Below are 19,604 nucleotides of genomic sequence, written 5' to 3' on the forward strand. Positions count from 1 at the left end.
ATATTAGATATATAGTGACATTACTGAATTCACTTGGAGGCAGTAATTTTTTGTCAGCCTATGAAAAGAAAAATGGAGCTAATGGGAAAACAAAAGGAAGATGCTGGCATGTCTTTTTAGCTATTTTTGTTTATGTCAGACATTGTGATTGACATCTGGCCCAGCACATCCCTGCAACCATTGATGCTGGTATCGTGAAACAGAACAAAGAGAAATTGCCAGCCAAGAAAACACCAGTGGCTCAGAAAGCATTTTTTGTTTACTTTCTTTTAAATGTTTCATTTTCAATAATCAGTAACATTATACAAAAGTGATTCACTCCCATGCACACTTATACCCCCTGCTCACTAATTGGACTGTTAGGTTCCCTCCATGTTTGCTTTCTTCCCGCTTGTTTGAATGGCCCTGCAGTGCCGGCTGCTTGGATGACAGTCTGTCATAACAGTGATGTTTGAGGTTAGTGAAAACTGACAGGAAAAATACAATCCACTGGCCTTTCACTGAAATAGCAGCTCTGGGTTTTGTGGAGTTGGCAGGCTGCATTTTTAAACCTCTTTCATGGTGAAGGCAGTTACAACATGTTTTTCTCTGTATCAAGCAGTTCCATCATGAAGCGCATTATCTACGTCTGTTGTCATAGGCAGGATATTGCCTTTGAAGAGCAGTTTGCCATTTCTCATGTGAGCATTTCTCTTGGTGAAGAGCTCTAAAAGGGTTAAGGGAATTTCATGGTCATTCCCTGGTGCCAGGCCAGTTACAGAGCTTTGAAATTTGCTTGGGAGTGAGTTTTGAAAATGCTAGAGACCAGAATAGTTTCTGTAGATACAGAACACCAGGAAATTTTTTGCCACCAGCATTCTGCAAGTGCTGCAGAATTTCAGGTGCCTGGTCAAAATCATACGTCAGCCACAGGAGATTATTCCTTAAATTTCTAACTCCATCTTGAAAGCATGGTGCTGAATGTAACAATTGGAAAAGAAGACTTTTCCCAAGATAAAAGCAAGACATTCCATCGGCTGCTTCCCTCTGAACAGTATATGCTCAAAATGCTGCAGAACTTTTGTCTTACCAAAAAAGATCTTAATCACTTTAAAAAATCCTAAGGAAGTTGGCCCTTGAATGTGCCAAATATGTTGGAGCTAAACATGCTTGCACTTCTTAAATAACACACCTTTCAATATGAAATGCTGGGTATATTCTCTTCTAGAGGCACACACTTAACTCCCCTCGGTATTAATAGCAGTTATGCTCACATGTCGAGTGGAGAATTTCTCTCTGTCTCTTTGTACAGTGCTCTAAAAGTAACTTTGAAGAAATTGAGAAAAACAGAAAGAGCAGTATATTAATTTTAAGGAGATGAAAGCAGTACATGTCATTCCTAAATTTCATGGAAAATGCACCGTTAGTAACAAAGATGAGTAGAAAATTTCAAAATCATTTTGAGCAGCATTAAAATCAGTCTTCCCTGATTTTCTGTTTTCCCCTTCTTTTCAAAGCACATACATTAAACTCATTTTATGCTTATAATGTATATAATGATTCTAGACAACATAAGAAGGACACTGAGATTCTTCCTATTTCAACGTATAAAGTGGCAAGCCAATTTATGCAGCTTAAACCATTGCTAAAGAAGATGTATCAAAAATTGCCTGTGATCATTACAAATAACAGCCTGAAATGTTCACAAGAAGCTGTTTGCTTATCATATTTTCATTAAAACATCTTTTCACCTGCTTTGCTTTTCCCATGCCTGTAACCTGCATTGTAATCAGTCTTATTAACTGAGAACATAAATATGATTTATTATGGTCTGATAATGGAAGCTGCATGGACCAAGAGAAGGGATATATTGTCCTTTGATAAAATGGCTCTTTTCTCTCAAATAGAGCTCTATCATGAGAGCATGCAGTGTGTAGTGAGTGATTATTTCCTGAGGGTGAATGATGGCAGAACCCTACAGAAAATCTTCTTGTTGGCCATGACAGCCTCCGAGTGTCCCCAAATCTCACCGAGTTTGACAACCTGCAGACACTTTTGATGAACTGTATTCTTCTGCCAGAGACAGCCTGTCTGGGAGGAGAAAAGGGAACCTTTATCGTCTGATCTGCTGTTATTGTCTTGATCTTTTATAAGCAATCTCTAATGCACATGAATATAATATCCTTTCACACAAGTGCCAAACATAATAGAAATGTAGTTAAAGGACCCTTTTCCCAGTTATGTAAATGTCCTAATACCATAATTAGAAAAGATGGTTTGTGAATGATAGCGGTAAGGAAAGGGCAATCAACATGTTTTAACATTATCTTTCTGTTTTAAAGACCAAAATCTGTGATAAATAGCATTTATGGTAGATATGGGGAACCAGCTTGTGCTAAAGCCTTTGCCTAAAAGAGAATAGTTTGGAGCATAGAACTGGTGTTATATTTTCATAAAACACATAAATGGCAGCTGATCTTAAGCCAAGAATGATTACTGGCAGATATGACTTAAAGAAAATGAGTATTCCACTCAAAATCCCTCCATGGCTGTTAGAGAAAGAACAAAGCGTTATTATTAAGTAGTGTATTTGGACAGAGGGCTGTTCAAGACGAACTAAAGTTCGCCAACAAATCTCTCTTTTAGCTAAATCCAGAAGAACAAGCATAAAAAATCTTTTTCAATTAACAGCTGTACACATTAGCAGAACACCCATCTCTCTCAGCACAAGCAGTCTGGCTTATTTATCACGAAAAATGAAATGTGTGTGTGGGAGGTTTCCAAGTTGCTCAGTAAAAGCAAGATGCTTAATTTTTCATCGACCTTTTGACATCGGGAACTGGGATATCCCAATGTTAACTACTAATGGTCTTTTGCATTACCAGTTGGTGTTGAGAGAAGTCCCAATTGTCAGAGTCAAAAGGTTAATCAGCAGTTTCACACTGGTGATGTGGTCAGAGTTTGTAGGTTACTGCCTGAACAGGAGGGAGAAGAAAATAAAGTCATTAACAGAACAACAAGTCCCAATATTATTAAATCGCTCTTGCGTTTTTGTTGTTGGAAAATATTTCACAATCTGTTTACTAAATATTCTGTCTTTTGAGAGGTCTTTGAAGAACTTTGCTGAGAAGTCCACGATCAAATATGTGACCTACTTGCTTGCTTTATTTTACTTTTCATGAGGAAGGAGAACAAACTATATTTTACTCACCTATCAAGTATTCAGCCCTGACAAGGGTGAGGGAAATATCTTCCAGGTCTGTTACCAGCAGAGATTTCAAAAAAACTATCTAATACAGCTGGGACTAATTCAGTCTGAGAGTTGTTTCCATGATGTGCTCCCTGAGGGTACACTTTTTTTAACCTCTCCCTTTCTGCCTTGATAGTGCAAAATAAGTCAACAGCAGCATTTCCTTAACAAATACGGGCAGGGATATTATTCCATGTGAAAGCAGTGATATAAACAGCCATGCCAGTACCTTAGCTGGTATCATTTGACCAGAAATAACCACAACATACGTTGACTTGTGGCCCAAGAGCTCTCCTAGCCACAGCAAAAACATTTATTTTCCAAAAGAAAATACAAAATATTTCTGAAAACATTAAAGCTTGGCATTTGCTATCAGTGACAATGTTCACACAAAATGACTTCCCATTTGCCTTGGCAATATTTGAAACTGTTAACCATCTTGCATGTGACTCTGATCGGAAGTCTTCGGATGTAATCATATGGATCAGGCCAGTCATTCTGTCTTTTTGAGACACTGTATCTTTTTCCTATGCCTAAAGCTAATCTGTAGTTAATCTTGCCCAAAACATCATCCTTCATCCTGGATTTTGCCTTCATTACATACTTCTTCTCATCTCTTTCCCCAGCTCCAACAAATACTAAGGCTAAAATCTTTCTTCTCTTAATTGTTACAGTTTTAAGGGGACAGAATCTTACCCTGAAATGTTCTGAAAAAATTATCAATCTTTTCAAGTGCCCTATTACTTAGTCCACCAATTAGCTGAGTATGGAGCCTGAGTGTCCTTGTACATACTCCCAGTCCCCATCTGTATACTTGGCTGCATATGTTTATGCAATTAGAAATACTGAAAATCTAATAAAATTAGGACAAACCTTAGTGGGCCATAATTCTGTTTAATCTCTCAAACCGGATTGCTGAAAGCTTGCTGAATTCCCCAAACCTCTCCCAGGTGCCAATGAATGAGTCAATATCATACCAAAGATCTCACAACATAGCAGACATAAATTGTGCTTCCAGGATCTCATACACACCCTCAAATAATGAATCTAATGTCTCTAAAGTAATGTCAGAAAGAAAAACAGTTTCCTCCAGTAACCAGTATCATTTGTGGTGGCCCAGAATGGAAAAAAAGGAGGACATACAGCAGATTTGCACAAAGGAAGAGTGGTAGCTTTAAAGGCCTGTGCCTTCCTATAGCAGTAAGAGGGCAAGCCAAACCTCCTCCTTTCGGGGAGAACCACCAAAATTTTCACACTGGGCTTTGTTAGTTCCCCTTGGCAAGCTCTGAAAAACTGTCAGAGATGGGAGAACGAAACTATCTTTTGTCCCAGTATGATACATTTCCAAGCTTTTCTTTTAAAAGCCCATTTACACTTTGTTTTGTACTGCAGAGGTAACTGATGATTTGCATAGCAATAAACATCAGTCTAGAAGTTGCCCAGGCCACTTCAGACCTGTGGCCACTCTTCACCTGTCATTCAAGAGAGGCCAGGAGAGGAAGGGAAAATGCTTTTGGCTGAAATTAGGGGGAATTTTCTTTGAAAGGTAGAATGAAATTATTTAGGTTTGAAGCACAGTAGAGCAAATAATAACTGTTCTTGCAAGAAGGGACCTGAGATCCTTTATCTCAAGTTATGAGGGCTTTGGTTTTAGCCTGAATCCATACTGAGTATTTGCAGCAGAATAGGACTCCTCAAATGAGGAGGAAGGTGTAGGGGGGTGGCCTTGGGTCAGTATTTCGAAAGAAAATGTTGTCTCCTTACCAACCAGTTCCTTTTTTTTTTTTTAACCTGTATATTCATCTTTCTCATGGACTTCTTCTCCAAGTACAGACCTTGTTTACTGCTTGAGACCTTACAGAATTTCAGCCAGCAGGTGACAGGGCCAGAAACAGGTCTCCCATACTCACGCAGTTGAGGTACTGCTCCAGCTCCCAGTTTAATATACGAATATGCTTTGGGATGCTGACGTCACAGAAAATAGAGCTGGGAGGGATCGTAAAAAGCCCAGTACCTGACAGTACTCCCCAGATTTTTGACTACTCTGTTGCTGAAATTCTCCAGTGACAGAGACTTCATCACCTTTCCAGTCGATTATCCCAGTACTAACTGCCCTTTCCTAGCCGACAAATATAGTCTAACAGTGAGAGACAGCAATTGCTTTCTTATATGTTTTGCTTAAATACAACTTAAATGTATTTATACCTTTCACCTTGTTTCTCCTCCATTTATTTCTGGCTCTGTTACCTCTCCTTCACCTTTTTTTTTTACTTCCTCTTTCTTCCAATTTCTTACCATTTCTTCCTTAAGCCACTCCCTTTCCTTTTTGTCTTTCCATCTATGTGGTTTTTGTTTTTTTTTTTTTTTTACACACACATACATGCTTGCATTTCTTCTCTTCTGGTGCTCCTTCCTTCCTTTAAACATGTGCCGGGGTTATGGCAGAGCTCTGAGGGGTGAAACTCCACAGCACTGTGGGAAAACCCACCTCCGGAGGCAGTGTTTTCTGGAGAGCATTTATATTACCAAGAAATATAATTCTTTCTCACTCTTCATTTATTCTTAACAAACAATATGCCAACCGAAGTGTTTTGAAAAATCTCCAAGTGTGAAAAACTCTCATTTGCCAGTGGTCTTGCTATGGATACCCACCTCTTGTCGTCTCCCCAGAGGGTAGCCAAAATGCCACATTTCCATTTGGTGCATCAAAAGCACTTTTCCTATACAATAAGAAATTGTTCAAATGTATTCAAATTCAGGTCTAAAGGTTATGTTTTTGAGGTGTGACTGCACAGCATAGTTACTGGAAGCACATGATCTGCTTTGAACATGCACATGGATGCAGCAGGGGTAGGCTTTGCACAGCCTCTAAAAAAGGAGTTCAGTACTCCTGACAGCCATGGGAACAGATGTCTGCTTCCTCCTGACTGTTGGGAGATTTCATGTGCAAGATTAGTTACAACACACATCTGGACGTACAAGTTCAAGAATTCAGCAGATGAAGTGACTTTGTCTCTAATTTATGCCAGTGAAAGTACCATCAAAAAGGGTTAAGGCTGGACCACCACCGTAAACAGAGAATTATTTTACTTTTGTCCTTTTAAGTCTGGCTCATTACATTATTTTAATGTATATATAATACATAAGTATGATAGTCTCTATGTGGCAGTTCCAAGCTGCTGGGCCTGATGGGTATGTTGGGATGTGAAGATAAACACCAAGGTTCAGTGCAGCTCAGATTCAACCCCAGGTTTTTCTTAAAAAGCAACTGTTTCAACTTATTGTTTCAATTTTTGACAGAAAAAAATATCACAGAGGTGGACTACCCCTGCCATGGCAGGAAGCAGTATGATAAATAAAAAGAAGGACTAGGGGAAACTTACTCCATGCTTTAAAAGAAAAGTTTGTATTCTAACACATCTGTTTATTGGTGCATTGTTGCTGCAATATAAATTGTTTTGAACTGCAGGATTTTCATATCTGCTTTGACCAGGGTTTGTGCCTGAAATGGCTGAGTGCGGTGGTCTGAAGCAAGACCATTGCGGGCCTGTGATAAAGGAGCTGTTTGCATTGCACCAAGGATGCACAGCAGCAGGGATCTTGGTCTGTGCCTTTCCAAAGAGTTGTCCAAACATGAAGCCAAGAAACTAAACTTGGTCTTGGGAAGGAGAGGGTTTTTTGTCTCCTGTGTGATCTCAGACAAAGTTTCCTCTATCCAAGCCTCATTTTTTCAAGTTTTTCCCTGAAATAGGGATTGACACCTTCCTGTCTTCTTTCTCTGGGCTTTTGTCTCTTCTGGCTAGTGGCTGTTCCTGATTATGGGTAGCTCTGGTTGCAAATACCGTGGGTCTGACCTCTAGGAAGCCTCTGGATGCTGCTGTAGTATATTTGATAATGGAACCTCCTGTCTTACCCAATGAAGGCAAAAAAATAAGTCGGACCAGAGGAAACTGGCTCAGCACAAAATGGCAGCTTCGGTGGAGTAAGGTCAGAGCCATTAGCTATTGACTACTATAGAAATACTGAAACTGCATCAGGGATTTCTTTTTAATTGCTATTTAGGGATTTAAATGAGATTTTTAAAAAGAAAGAAGACAGAATGTTTAGTCTACAGTCACTCTTTGCTGCCAATACAGGCTATCATATAAATTACTTAGACACTTTTAAAAATACATTATTTACTCAATAACCCATAATGGGTCCAGAGCTCCTTTTACACGCTATTATAGAAGTACATAATTGCAGAATTTTCAAATGGATATTTCTTCTAGGCAATAGTCAGTAATGGCTCCTTCAAAGCTCTTAGGCTTTTATTACATGAAGGCCTAAGTAGAAAATGTTTAGTTCACTGGTCATTGACCTAATAGAGAGCAACAGCTTCTCTGGAACAACTGTTGTCTGCTAGGGCAGGTGATGTATGAATGACATTTTAAAAAAATTCTTGGAAGTACATGCTAGGGGAAAATTACTGTTCACACGCGAAGCAAATACTGCCAATGAGATCCTAAGAATTCTTTTGTTTGGTTCGGTCTGGTTTGGTTCCTTGGTTTATGTCCCCAGCCCAAGAACAAAAGAAACCAGTCATTTTTTTTGTATGAAATAAGAACTCAATCTAGGACCTATTCAGATCAACAAGAGACATTTTGATCTGCTAAATATTGATTCAACTCAATTAAAAAATGGTCTCAAGTGAAAAGGCAGGTATTTGGCACACATTACAATTTAAGAAGCTGAATTCTGAAACCGGTGAAGTAAGAGATGCTGCAAAAGGGCAAATCACATCTCGTAAGATCATACTGAACACAGAAAAACATTTAGGACCCACAGGCCTATTCTGAGCATAATCCAGAAAGGAAATAGGCAACCTGAAACATTTTCAGTACTATCAGCACAAATCTCACATTATTGAGCCACTGTTCTCTACTTACATTTAGCTTTGGAGTTTGCTGCTTCCATTTCAGACCCAAAGAAGGGTTCACGTTCCCAAACGCTTGGTGTAATAAAACACATTTTCTCTCCCTGCAAACCATGGGCAATAAAGCGTGTGCCAGGGAGGCACTGCTAAATGAATGCCAGCTGGGTCTATGTGCAGGACCAGAGAGGATGGACATGGGCTGGGGGCAGAGACAAGGCGAGACCCTCTGAGGGGAGCAGGGGAGACCTCCAGCTCTGAGCCTGGTGGGCTGCGGGAGAGATCCTTGCTGAGGGGACAACTCCCTCCAGGCTGGGGGCCAGCGGTGATGGGAAGGGGTACTCATCAAAGGAGGCTGTCCAACAGCCAGCTCAGAGCTGGATGCGATTTTAACAGCTTGTTCCACCAAAGCAGACCAACTACCCCCAGCACAGCCCTGGTTTATGTGCCAGCAGGCATGAGGAGTTCTCCCATGCCTTTTATCAGTGGCTTTCTCTAGCCTAGTAAGGCTGTCTGGGATTCTCAGTATTCTGGCATGATTAAAAAATATATATACAGTTGCTGGCAATTCTAATAGTTCCTTCTGCTTGATACATCTGATCGAAGAGAAACTGAAATCACAGACCAATATGCAACCAGGCTGCACCAGTTAGCCTCATCATGCAAATGAGGCACACTTGCAGGCGAACTTATTAGAGATCAAATAGTTTTAGGCACCGCAGATAATGAAGGCAGAGCACTTATGTTGCAACAGTCAGAGCTGGAATTTAATCATGTTGTTGATATCTACTGCAGCAGCGAACAAACACAGAAACAGCCACAAAAATCAAACCGTTAGAATGAAAGGACGATATAAACCAGACAAATAATAATAATGAAAAAAGACCCAAAACAAGAAACAGAAAGTGGTAGTTTCAAGAAGGAATATCAAGCTAGACCTGGAAAGGCTTTGAGCCCTGCTTCTTTTGGCTGAAACAGTTGGAAATGTGGGGGTTGCAAGGAGAAGATGATGCAATGTCGCAATCCGTTCCAAGAGAGGAACGGCTCCCAGATACCTTTGGGGCTGGCTCTGCGAGGGCTGGGTATGTCTTGCAGAACAGCACTTGGACGTCCACCACGAGGTGAAACGTACACCACACGGGGAAGCAGCGTCTCTGGGGAAGGAATTCAGAAAGAAACGGAGCAACAGCCTCCTGGGGTGGAAGTTACAACAGAAGTTACACAACTGACGGGCTGGATTAGCAATCTGGTAGACATTAAAAACAAATAAATTCTGCAGAGGCATTAGCCCCTTCTGTCTCAATAAACCTCTCACATGCTCCCTCTGTCCTTTATAAACACCTGGGCAGACCCTGAGCAGACCTACAAAGGTTTGCTTTGTTTTAGGGAGCAAAGATGAGATCAGGCAGGTAAAAGCTACAAAATGGAAACACTTGGATTCCTTTCGGCTGGCACAGATGGCTAAAAATACCGTTTGGTATTTTGTCTAATACCATTTGGTAGCAGAAGAGCTCCAGAGATGTCAACAGGAAGCCCTCGAGGTTAGAAGGAATGATGTAACCACATGTGACAAAATGCTTGGTGTAGAGATTTCCTGGAATTGATTAGTGCCATTCATGATAACAGCAGCCAGCGAGAGTGTGAGGACTGGGTGAAGGCCCAGGCTACATTCAGGATTTGGATATTTTTCTTCCCTTTTTAACAAGATGTCTGGTCTCATTCTTTCAGATACACAATACAATAATGGTGGGGTTTTTCCATGCAACTTTGTTTGGGAGGACTACGAAGCAGCACACTTACCAGGAATGCGTAGCTACTCCCACACAGAAGGTCACAGAGTGACAACTGCAGAGGTGGAAGGACTCCCGGGTCCTCCTTCCTCTAACCACTCAACTATCCTCCCCTCCATTCCCCTCTCTTTCCTTGAAGTATGATTTGCAATCAGGTCGTCCTCATCAGTGTATTGTTTTTGTGCCTAGTCTATACACAAGAGCTATAAAGTGCCGTCTATATTTAACAGGAGGTCTCTGATCTGTGTGAGTGGGTGGAAATTGATAGTGAGTGACATGGACACTGACAACAGTACACAAACTCTGCACCACTCTTAAAACTTTTAATTGCATTTTAAAGTAATGTAACAAGGCAATGTTTAATGAGTACTTTGTTTAAGAAATTCTGACTTTATAAGCTAATTAAAGAGAAAGAAGGGTTACTGCACCAGGGCAGCAAATCCAGGCTGCTGAATGCCTATACTACAGCAACGTGTAGTTCAGATTCAATTGGCAGCCTTGCAAATCTCCATCCAACCAGCATGAATAATTTTTTTTTTTGACTGGCAAATAAATTATTATTATCATCATGATTATGTTAATAAAAAAAGTAAAGGGTAGGCAAGTAAGGTTTTTGCCAGGGCTGGTAAATTTTCATGACACTTTTTGCAAAGCCGTCATCTGGTTGGATTAGATGAAACTGGAAGGCTTTATGTGCGTCGCATTTAACTTTAAACATTCTTCATGGAAACTTACACGGCACATAATTTACATATTCAATACCAGTGACAATTTACTTCTCCCATCTGAGCAGGGCTTTCAACTGTGCCACTTGAACTAAATTAATAAACAGTAATTACAGAATGTTGTGCGAGCTAGCTGTTGATGTTGAGAAGATTCTAATCAACACCTTCTTTTAAGGGCCAATTAAAGCTGAATGTATGCAATATAAACATCTTCTTGTATTTAGACATGAACTGGAGAACAAGGTAAAAAATAAAAATCAGAACAATTACAGTAGGTTAGAGATGATCTAATGGAATGATGAATCTTCATTAATTGTGAAAGCAGCAGTAGTTTCTAAAAACCACTAGCCACTGTCCATTGCATAGCATTAACAACTCACGCAAGTTAATTCTGTCTAGGATATACCTTCATGCTTTCACTGACAAGCTTTTCTCGGAAAGCAGGTCTGCATCTGCCTCCAATTTCCCCTGCAGTATTCACCTGTCTGTAAGACAACCCTACATCTAAAGTGAGTCCAGAGCCGTGGGAGAAAAAAGGCTACCTCAGGGCGGGAGAGAGTAAAGGAAAACGTACCAATCCCATTAGTGCCAGCTAGCAGAGGGAGAGATGCTCCCTGGTAGGTGATCTGGGGAGGATTTGCACTGCAAAGCCCCCACGAACACTGCTGGGGAGAATATAAACACAAGAACGAGTCTAAGCAAGGGTTAAGGCTACCCTAAATCGAAAGAGCGATACAGGGGTAGTTACACCAGAGCAACTAATGCACACGTACCTGCTTCTGGTGTGGACTCCTTCACCCCGCTGGAAACATGAGGGAGTTGAAGGTAGTCTCTTTCCAAAAGGCGAATTAAAGATAATCCATGTTTCTCGAGTACCTGAAGGACAGAGGAAAGGCCATATTTGATTTAAAAAGAAATGATTTCAAGTGTACTGAAGGGAATCTGCAGGAGCAACTCAGACTTGTGCGTCACCCTTATGAGCTGTCAATAGCTTCATCCAAACCATAGCTCACTGCTTCCGAAAGCACATCTAAAAATCATCTAAACTTGTGCAATGAAGCATATGCAAAATTTGTGCTCCAACCTAGAAGATACAACAGGCTATTTAAGGTAAGGAAAACATCTGTTGCAATACTGCCCCAGACTCATTTGGACAAAATGACTGCATCATTTATGGTCATTTGGTGTCCAGAAACACTGCCATAGTAATAGGATGTTGTCACCTCAGGCACTACTGAAATCTACTGGAACTTTACTTGTTTAAGAATTATAGGATTAGGCATGTGATCAACGTTTCTTCCCTTTGAAAATAAACATTTCCGCTTAATGTTCCTCTAGCAGTGTGAGATCCTTATCTTTCGACAGTATTTGGTTCCACTGGCATTATGTTTTAATTAGTTATTTAAAAATATATGTAAGAGGGTGGGGGTGGTGAGTGGACTGTTAAACCTGACTGGCTGGATATATTCTTACAAGCTCTGCTAATCCCAACCACTGAAGGTAAGGCCAAGCTAACGCTTTAAAGACCAGTACAGCAAAAAGCTTTGTGTCCTGGGCTCCAGAAGTCCACGAGGCAGCAGAGGCCTCTGTCACTCTGAGCAGAGGCCTGGGCCAGAGGAGCCAAGCAGGAGCAGTGAGAAGTGGAAACCAGCCCTTCAAATGGGAAACTAGTCCCGGGAAGAGGGGAGGAAAATGGCGTGATCTATATGCAGGCAAGCTCTGCAGGGCTGGTCTGCCCTACGTCACGGTAGTATAGTCGCCTCAGGTGGGTTTGGTGTAAGGCTTCAGGGGACTTGCAAAAGGCTGGGTGCTAAGATGTTTACCAAGCGTGAGAAGATGCCAGTAATAAAAAGGGAGAAGATTGTGCTCAGTATCCTCTGCACTGCCTCTGCATAAGGATTTATAGGTGGAAAATCACAAAAGGTTTCTCCAAGATGCTTCAAAATATACGGGCAGGTTTGGGGTTTTAGTCTGCAGCATGGTAAGAGTTAGGAAGACGGGTGCTGTAGCATGCTGAACTTGTTTTTCCCCCAAGAGTTGTGTTTATTTCCTAACAAACTGTCTTTGTAAAAAGAAACTGGGACACGTGTATATACAACAGGCCATTTCAGAGGTACTCAGACACTCACAGAAAGCACCCATTCAGTAAAACTAGTGTTCTTCTAACCTTCAGCAGAGCTAAGAACTATGATTTGTTTCTAGTTTTGAGTTGCTTTTAAACCTCAATTGAGTAAATGTATTGATGATTTCAGGATGTTCTGAGCAGTGGAAGGCATCAAAGTAAACGTCTGAAGAATACCAGTAGTATGACGCAGACTCCAAATATCTGCTGTTTGATTCAATATGCAGCACGTGATATGATTCTTATTCTGATCAGATTGAATTTCTAAGGCTGAATCCCCTTGCCTTGACTGTGGTGTATCAGTGACTGCCCAGCAAACAGGGAGGTGCCGAGGAATGAAACTGAAGCAAGCAAGAAGCGAATGAGTCTACATTTATGTCCTCTATAGATTTTTGTTTTCCACTAAAAGGTTTCTCATCCCTAAAGTCACTTTCGTCCTTTTTTCACATTTCTCTAGTGCTACTCAGTCAATAAGTCAAATGAAATTCCTCACTTGCCAATAATACTTTTTAAATGCAAGCCAAGCCGCTTGGTTTTTCATACCTGGACACCTGCTTTTAAAAAAAATGCTATTGGATAATTTCTCCTTCTAGTCTTTCATAGGCTAGTGCCTTGGCCCGTATGCACCCTGTGCGCTCCCTAAGTCTCATGCATAACTGCAATGGGCGATTAGTCCAATTAAGTCCCCAGCAAATTCAATGGCTTATGCAAGAGTAGATGGGGCACAATATGTAATTTCAGCTTTTTTTTGTGAGGGTTTTCAGTCCTTCCGTGAACGAAATCATTTTATCAGTTTCTCTCTTTTTCTTTCTTTTTTTTTTTAAATTTGCCCCATTAAACTACAGAACTGGAACATTTTCATGAATAGTTTCTTTCTGCTTTAACTCAAGGAGTTCCTGACATAACAAAAACTGGTAATTAACTGGCTCGAAGACTTTTACAATAGCCTCTTTAAATAAGTCCTAGTATGCGGCACTTGCAGCACTGACTCTGCGTTGCTGATACCACTGCAATGCACCTTCTATTAAACAGGGTTTGCTACTCTGCATCAGCTTCAGTTCTTGGCTGTTTTCTCCACAGCTCTCCTGCCTGGAGGTACCAAAGTCCTCTCGGCTTTCTCTGCGGCAAAGGCTAAGCAGATTCTCCAAGGCGGGATACTGCGCTCAGTCCACCTGGCTTTTTGCTGCGTCCTTAACCTCCTGGTACAGGAGAGCCGCTGGCCACGTTTAGGGAGACAGTACCTGCCTCCTGCTCCACATCTAGTCCTAACAAGTAGCGCCTCTTCCTAGTAGAAAAATCAGGCTTTGATTTTTCTGATTTAACCCAGCAGTGTGCGATTTGTAGCTGCTGCTGCACGTTGGCTCCAAGCGTAGTCGGTTTTGCCTACTCATGCTTATCTCCCCTGGTTACAGTAGATTCTGTTTCTGATGAAAATATTACTCTGATGAGCGTTTCTCTGGCTCCACCATACTTTTATGCTTCCTGCTAACTAGAGCAAGCCTTATTGTTGCAGTTCCTAATATTTTGCATCATTAGTGGATCTAGCTATTTTGTTCATAAATAGCATGAAAAAGGTATTAATGTGTATCTTCCCCCAGTGCTCCAGACAGATCAGTTCACTGTGGAACAATTACATACATATGTGCTAGCCTATATTCTCTTTCTTGCAAAATCAAATCATGCAAGGATGCCTCAGCCAGAACAAGCCATAAAGCTAGACAAGGCATGGAAAAAAACATCCCCAAATATGTACTGCTTAAATTACAAAACTATAAAAGAAATAAAGCAAAATTGAAAAGGGCAAAAGAGACACAATGTAAACACAAGCTCTTATATGCTCTGCGTAATATAGAGTGAACGTCATTTTGACATGCTGGTATCGTGAGCTGCCAGCATATTGCAGAGAGGAAAAGGATATCTCCAGAATTATGGCTTTCTCCCATCAAAGCCAGTTACAAGATATATGTCCCTGGTTGCCAGGTCTAACTGCCTACCTGAAAACTGAACCAGTAAAATAATTTCCTGAATAATTGTTTTTAAGCATCTAGAGGCACCATGAATCTTCAGAATGCCCTCTGGAAACACAACACTTTCAGTGGGGGCATCTTTGCCCTGCAAAGTCGCCTTCTGGCTCTCCACACCACAAACCCGGTCAGTGCAACGAATACCTCCCTGCAGCGGAGTGTCCTCCCCGGTCCTGCTGCGCTCAGGCCTTCTAAAGGACACAAATGAGGCATTTGTAACCCACTGGTTAGTTGATTTTGTGCTGTTGAAAAAATCTCCCCCTTAACACAAATACTCCATCACTGTCAGCTGAACACATTTAACTTTTGAATTAACGTTATTTTCAAGAGGTCAGACATGTGACAGTAAGAACAGACTTTTGCCAAGCCATGTAGTTCAGGTCTGAATCTGAATTTCCCCAGAGCCTGGTATTGTTTAAATGCGGCTAACTGGCTCTGGCTCATCACTAATGCAAAACTTATGTGCTCTAGACTCCTCCACGGCTTTGCTCCTAGCTCCCTTCCCGTGCAGCCGTAGCAAGTCAGGTCTGCTCGGTGTCCTCCTCTGCCGCGACTGTGGAGCACACGGCTTCACAGATTAGAGGGATCACAGAACAACAGGAGCTGTTTTTCCTCCCATTTTGTCCCTGCCCCGAAGACCACCAGGTACTTCAGTTGACGCTGAGGTTTTGGTAACAGGAACATGATTTGTAAAAACTCACACCTCCATCTTCTCCCGAAAGAGCACCGCAGTGGCCAAGCCATGGGACGGGAGCACCCCATGGCGGCCTGCTGGCTCTGCCCCACGTGGCGCCGCCGTGGGGCCAGGGACAGGAGGAGATGCCTGCCGAAAAGAGGGACTCGCAGGGGGAAAGGGAGCCAGGCCCCACTCTGAGGATGCTCTATTTTACGTTAAATCGTAATCAGATGAAATACTGAATCAACGCTCTGTAGAACATCTTTTGGTGGTTATACAGATGTTCAGAAATATTTTAGGAAGTTATATTTGTGGAGGCACATACAGCTGAAAATGTATGGCCTCTGGTTTTGGCAGAAACGTAGCATCCTCAGTCCCCTGCACTGGTCCCTATGCCTCGGCAGCCAGCATCGCTCTGCTGGTTACCGCGGGCTTTGGGACAGGTCTGACCTGTCTGATACGGGTATCACAGCCGGGCCGTAATAAGCCAAGACTCAGATTTCTGTAAAGCAGTTTCACAGCTAGCCTGCTCTCACCAGATCAATTATTAAAAACACTGCGTCCTTCAGAAGCAAGTTTGGCAGAAGGAGAGCCACTCCGTCCTTCCTCCTGCACCTATTCTTTGCAAACCCCAGAAGAACGTAAACCTTGACGTTCGTTTCCCCACGCAGTGACGCTAGGGGTTGCGCACCGCCGCCGTGACTGCTGCACCCGAGGCGCCATGCGGGGCGCAGGCCCCCGCCGCACACCTGCAGCCCGGCCTCCGGAGCACCACGCGGGCCCAGTTTCAGGGAGTCCTTCTCCCTCTGTCCCGGGGCAGCACAAGCAGGATCCGGGTCTCCTGCCAGTTACATTTTATTTTCCAGCCTGCTTTGTAATTTGGCTAGTGTTGTGGTCCACACTTACCTGGCACCGAGCATTGCCACCGCACCCTTGTCTCTTCAGACAAACAGCCTCTGTCCTAACCCCTGGCAGAGCTGAACCTGGTGAGTAAGAAGAAACAGCAGTTAAGGCATAACAAATAAAGCTACCCTAAAGAAATACCTACACAAAGCAAGATGAATGGGCATCATCTACCTGGACAGTGTTGCCTCTAAACATGGGAGGAATAAATCAGATATGTCAGGTGCACTAGGACAGCTGACAAACAGGGCATGACGGTTCACGAAACGTTAGATTTATCTCTGCTCATTTGGATCAAACACTTGTAATAGTTGTGGATTAATTTCCTTCCCATAGTCAAAACAATAAAAGCTAGGAACCATTTTATTAATTTCCAAAACAGCGTCAGATAAGCAGAATTGCATTTAAAAAAGTAAACACCCTGCTATAGAATTGGAGGATATGTAAGCATTTGGGGCTTTTTTCTGTGTCTGTAAAAGGGGGAGGGTTTTAGCATTATGAATAGATTTCATTTTGTAAGTTGTGCTACAAAGCACTGATAAGGCAACGGGAAAGCAGCAGAGATTGAGGCAGAGCAGGAAGAAATAGCGCCCATATTAGGAGACGGCCACTTACTTCGTGGCTCACATTTGAATAAAGATGCCATTGTTCAGGCAGAAGAATGCGCATATTCACCAGCCCGGCACAGAGCAGCCCAGTGTATCTAGAACTCCCCAAGTGTCCAAATTACAGCCCCAGGGCCAAAACTGGCCTTGCTTCTTTCGGAAGAATGACCTTCTGCTTAATTAATCAGTGCTTTAACTGTGAGTGATCCCAGGACACACTTTTCTCAGGCCTTTTTCTTAGCCCTGCTTGTTCGGAACAAACCTTTAAATGTTCTCTGGCTGATTTTTGACCATTTTTTCCCCCCTTTCAAGATTATTATTTCCTGTTTTAACGTGAGAGCTCATTAGAAATGAAGACCAGCATCTAGATGATCTCAGTTCGGTTTACTTGGATAGGGAATTACAGGAATGATTGGCTCAAGATGGAGAGACACTGGCTTCCTTTCAAGGCCTACCAAGACAGATTAAGTCTATAGACTCCCAGAATATTGCTACCGCAATTTTATTTTCACCCACTAAGGGAAAATTACACCACAGCCAATTACTTTGTGTGTGCAGTTCTGTTAGTTATATAAGACCCCATAGCCTTAACTCTGGCTGTTCTGCATAGGATCCTTACCAAGATCTCCTGTTCACTCTGCACAAGACAGGCTTCAGCTGACAGCAAGGAGGACTCCTTCTAGCTGTCATATTCCAAGTGGTTTGCAGTCCCGTAAAGCTTCTCCTTCTGTCAGAACAGAACTGAGATTTAGTGGCAACTAGAAATGCAGGAAGGTAATGAAAAACATGCAAAATTTCACTCCACCTTTTCTTCTCATTTTTACAGTAAAATTCGTCCTACTCTAATTTAAGTTAAAACGTTACACGGAAATTCAGATTTTTGTTTACAATGAAAGCAGTAGCATCTTTCTTTTTTTAAATTGTGATCTTTCCAGTGAAAACCAAGGGAATTTTGGCCATCTTTAAAAACTTACAGCAAAATATACAAACTAAAAAATTTCAAGGTTTTAAAAACGTCAGCATGAATGTTTTGAAAAGCTATAGTGATAATATAATCTGCAGCTAGGGAAGCTGGAGCCATACTGTTTGATAGGCCCTATCTTACGATATCCAATATGAAGCTAAGTAAAATGATATGACCGGATGGCCTAACTAAATTTAGTAGTCTGGTGAATTGCCACTCTACTAAATTTAGTCAGCCCGTAATGGGCATTAGCTATCTACATTCCAAATGATAAAATCTGTGTTGCTTTTTCAGGCTTACGGAGAATGCATAGTACACTATTTTGCAGTATTAAGAAATGAGGAAATCTGAAAGGAAAACCAGGGGGAGGTGGGAACCAGGATCCCGAAGACCACAGCAAGAACTGGACATGCTCAAATCCACGTCCTCATGCTCAAAACTGCCCCGGTGGTAGTCGAGGGTGCGCGGGTGCTCCCCCAGTGCGTGACCTGAGGAGGAGGGACTGGCTCTGTACGTGCATTAATCCTCCCCGCCGTGAAGCTGCCGCTCCAAAAGTAATCTAGTGCCAGCGCGATGGGAGGAGGAGCGGCGATAAGTGGGAGCTGGGCTCTCTGAGCCTCTCCACTCGTATAAAACATATGTTGACTGCGTTTTCACACCATTCCTCCAACATTTTCCATTCTGGCCTTTGTAATCCTGATGGTAAAGAGGGCAGCATATTTCTACACAGATTTCCATGCATCTGTGAGCCAGCTTTACAGCTATGAAAACTGCTAAGTCACTTTTCTCAAAACCATATTGGAGGTGTTACTTACACAGTTCCTGCTGTTTAAGGGGATTTATGCTTCTAAGTCCATGCGTGCTGTGACCTCTCTACTGGCATGAAACCACGTAGGACACTTTTTTTAATGTGACGTCTAATGGGGCCAGAAGCTTCTCAAAAAGTTCTAGCTGGTAGAGAAAAATAAAAAATAGAGATGAAAAGGAAGCACCATGATGTTATTTCCATACCCTTAAACAGAGTTGCAGCCTTCTGTCCTCATCAAAGAAGCTCCTGGGTGCCCCACACAACTCATAACTCAGTGGTACTTTCTGATTACAGATGAGAAATAGCAGCCTCGCAGCCTGTTCAGTTCCCACTAGGGCATGGAGACACTGTCCTCATATTCAGCAGGCTCTGCAGAGCTAGCAGTACACCAGAGGATGAATATCTACTTGTAAGATAGTTTTGATCCCCCTCTACAGTAGGCAAATTCAACCTGCCTGAAATTCTATATGTGTGATTCTCTGCAAGAAGCAGTTTTTATGGATCATAGTTGGGTTTAGGTGTTTGGCAGCCAGAGAGGTAGAACACAGTGGGTTTTTTTAAATAATAGATCTCAAAATCATCAGTTATAGAAACTCTCCATTTCCATACTCGTTTATACTGAAAGCGAATGGTAGCTCCTTGGAAAAAATAGTTCATGTTTTTTGGAGGGTTTCTGAAATAGTAGATAAGATGTAGATATGAAAATAAGATTATTACAGCTATTACATGTATGCAGTCCATCCAAAACTGCACATCCACAGTGTTTTGGAAACAAGACCAAAAGGACAGAGACAGAGACTCAAAACTCAGAATATTTTGTTCATTTGCAACATTCGACATTTCACT

General features: G+C 41.9%; 1 long non-coding RNA gene across 12 annotated transcripts in view; it reads right to left on the reverse strand.

The window, feature by feature from the left end:
- Positions 1–241: 241 nt before the first annotated feature.
- Positions 242–19,604, reverse strand: part of LOC112993102 (uncharacterized) — a 63,468-nt gene continuing 44,105 nt past the window's right edge. For 7 of the 12 annotated variants that reach the window (XR_010390217.1, XR_010390211.1, XR_010390210.1 and 4 more), the window contains 6 exons: positions 18,766–18,901; positions 17,606–17,713; positions 16,385–16,461; positions 9,197–11,532; positions 2,862–2,954; positions 242–2,070 (listed from right to left, as the gene is read on the reverse strand). This is a non-coding gene — a long non-coding RNA (uncharacterized LOC112993102). The remainder of the gene's footprint in view (positions 2,071–2,861; positions 2,955–9,196; positions 11,533–16,384; positions 16,462–17,605; positions 17,714–18,765; positions 18,902–19,604) is intronic. The other 5 variants (XR_010390214.1, XR_010390213.1, XR_010390212.1 and 2 more) reach the window with 5 other exon arrangements.

Source organism: Dromaius novaehollandiae, chromosome 8 (assembly GCF_036370855.1).
Source record: "Dromaius novaehollandiae isolate bDroNov1 chromosome 8, bDroNov1.hap1, whole genome shotgun sequence".
Taxonomy (NCBI): Eukaryota; Metazoa; Chordata; class Aves; order Casuariiformes; family Dromaiidae; genus Dromaius; species Dromaius novaehollandiae.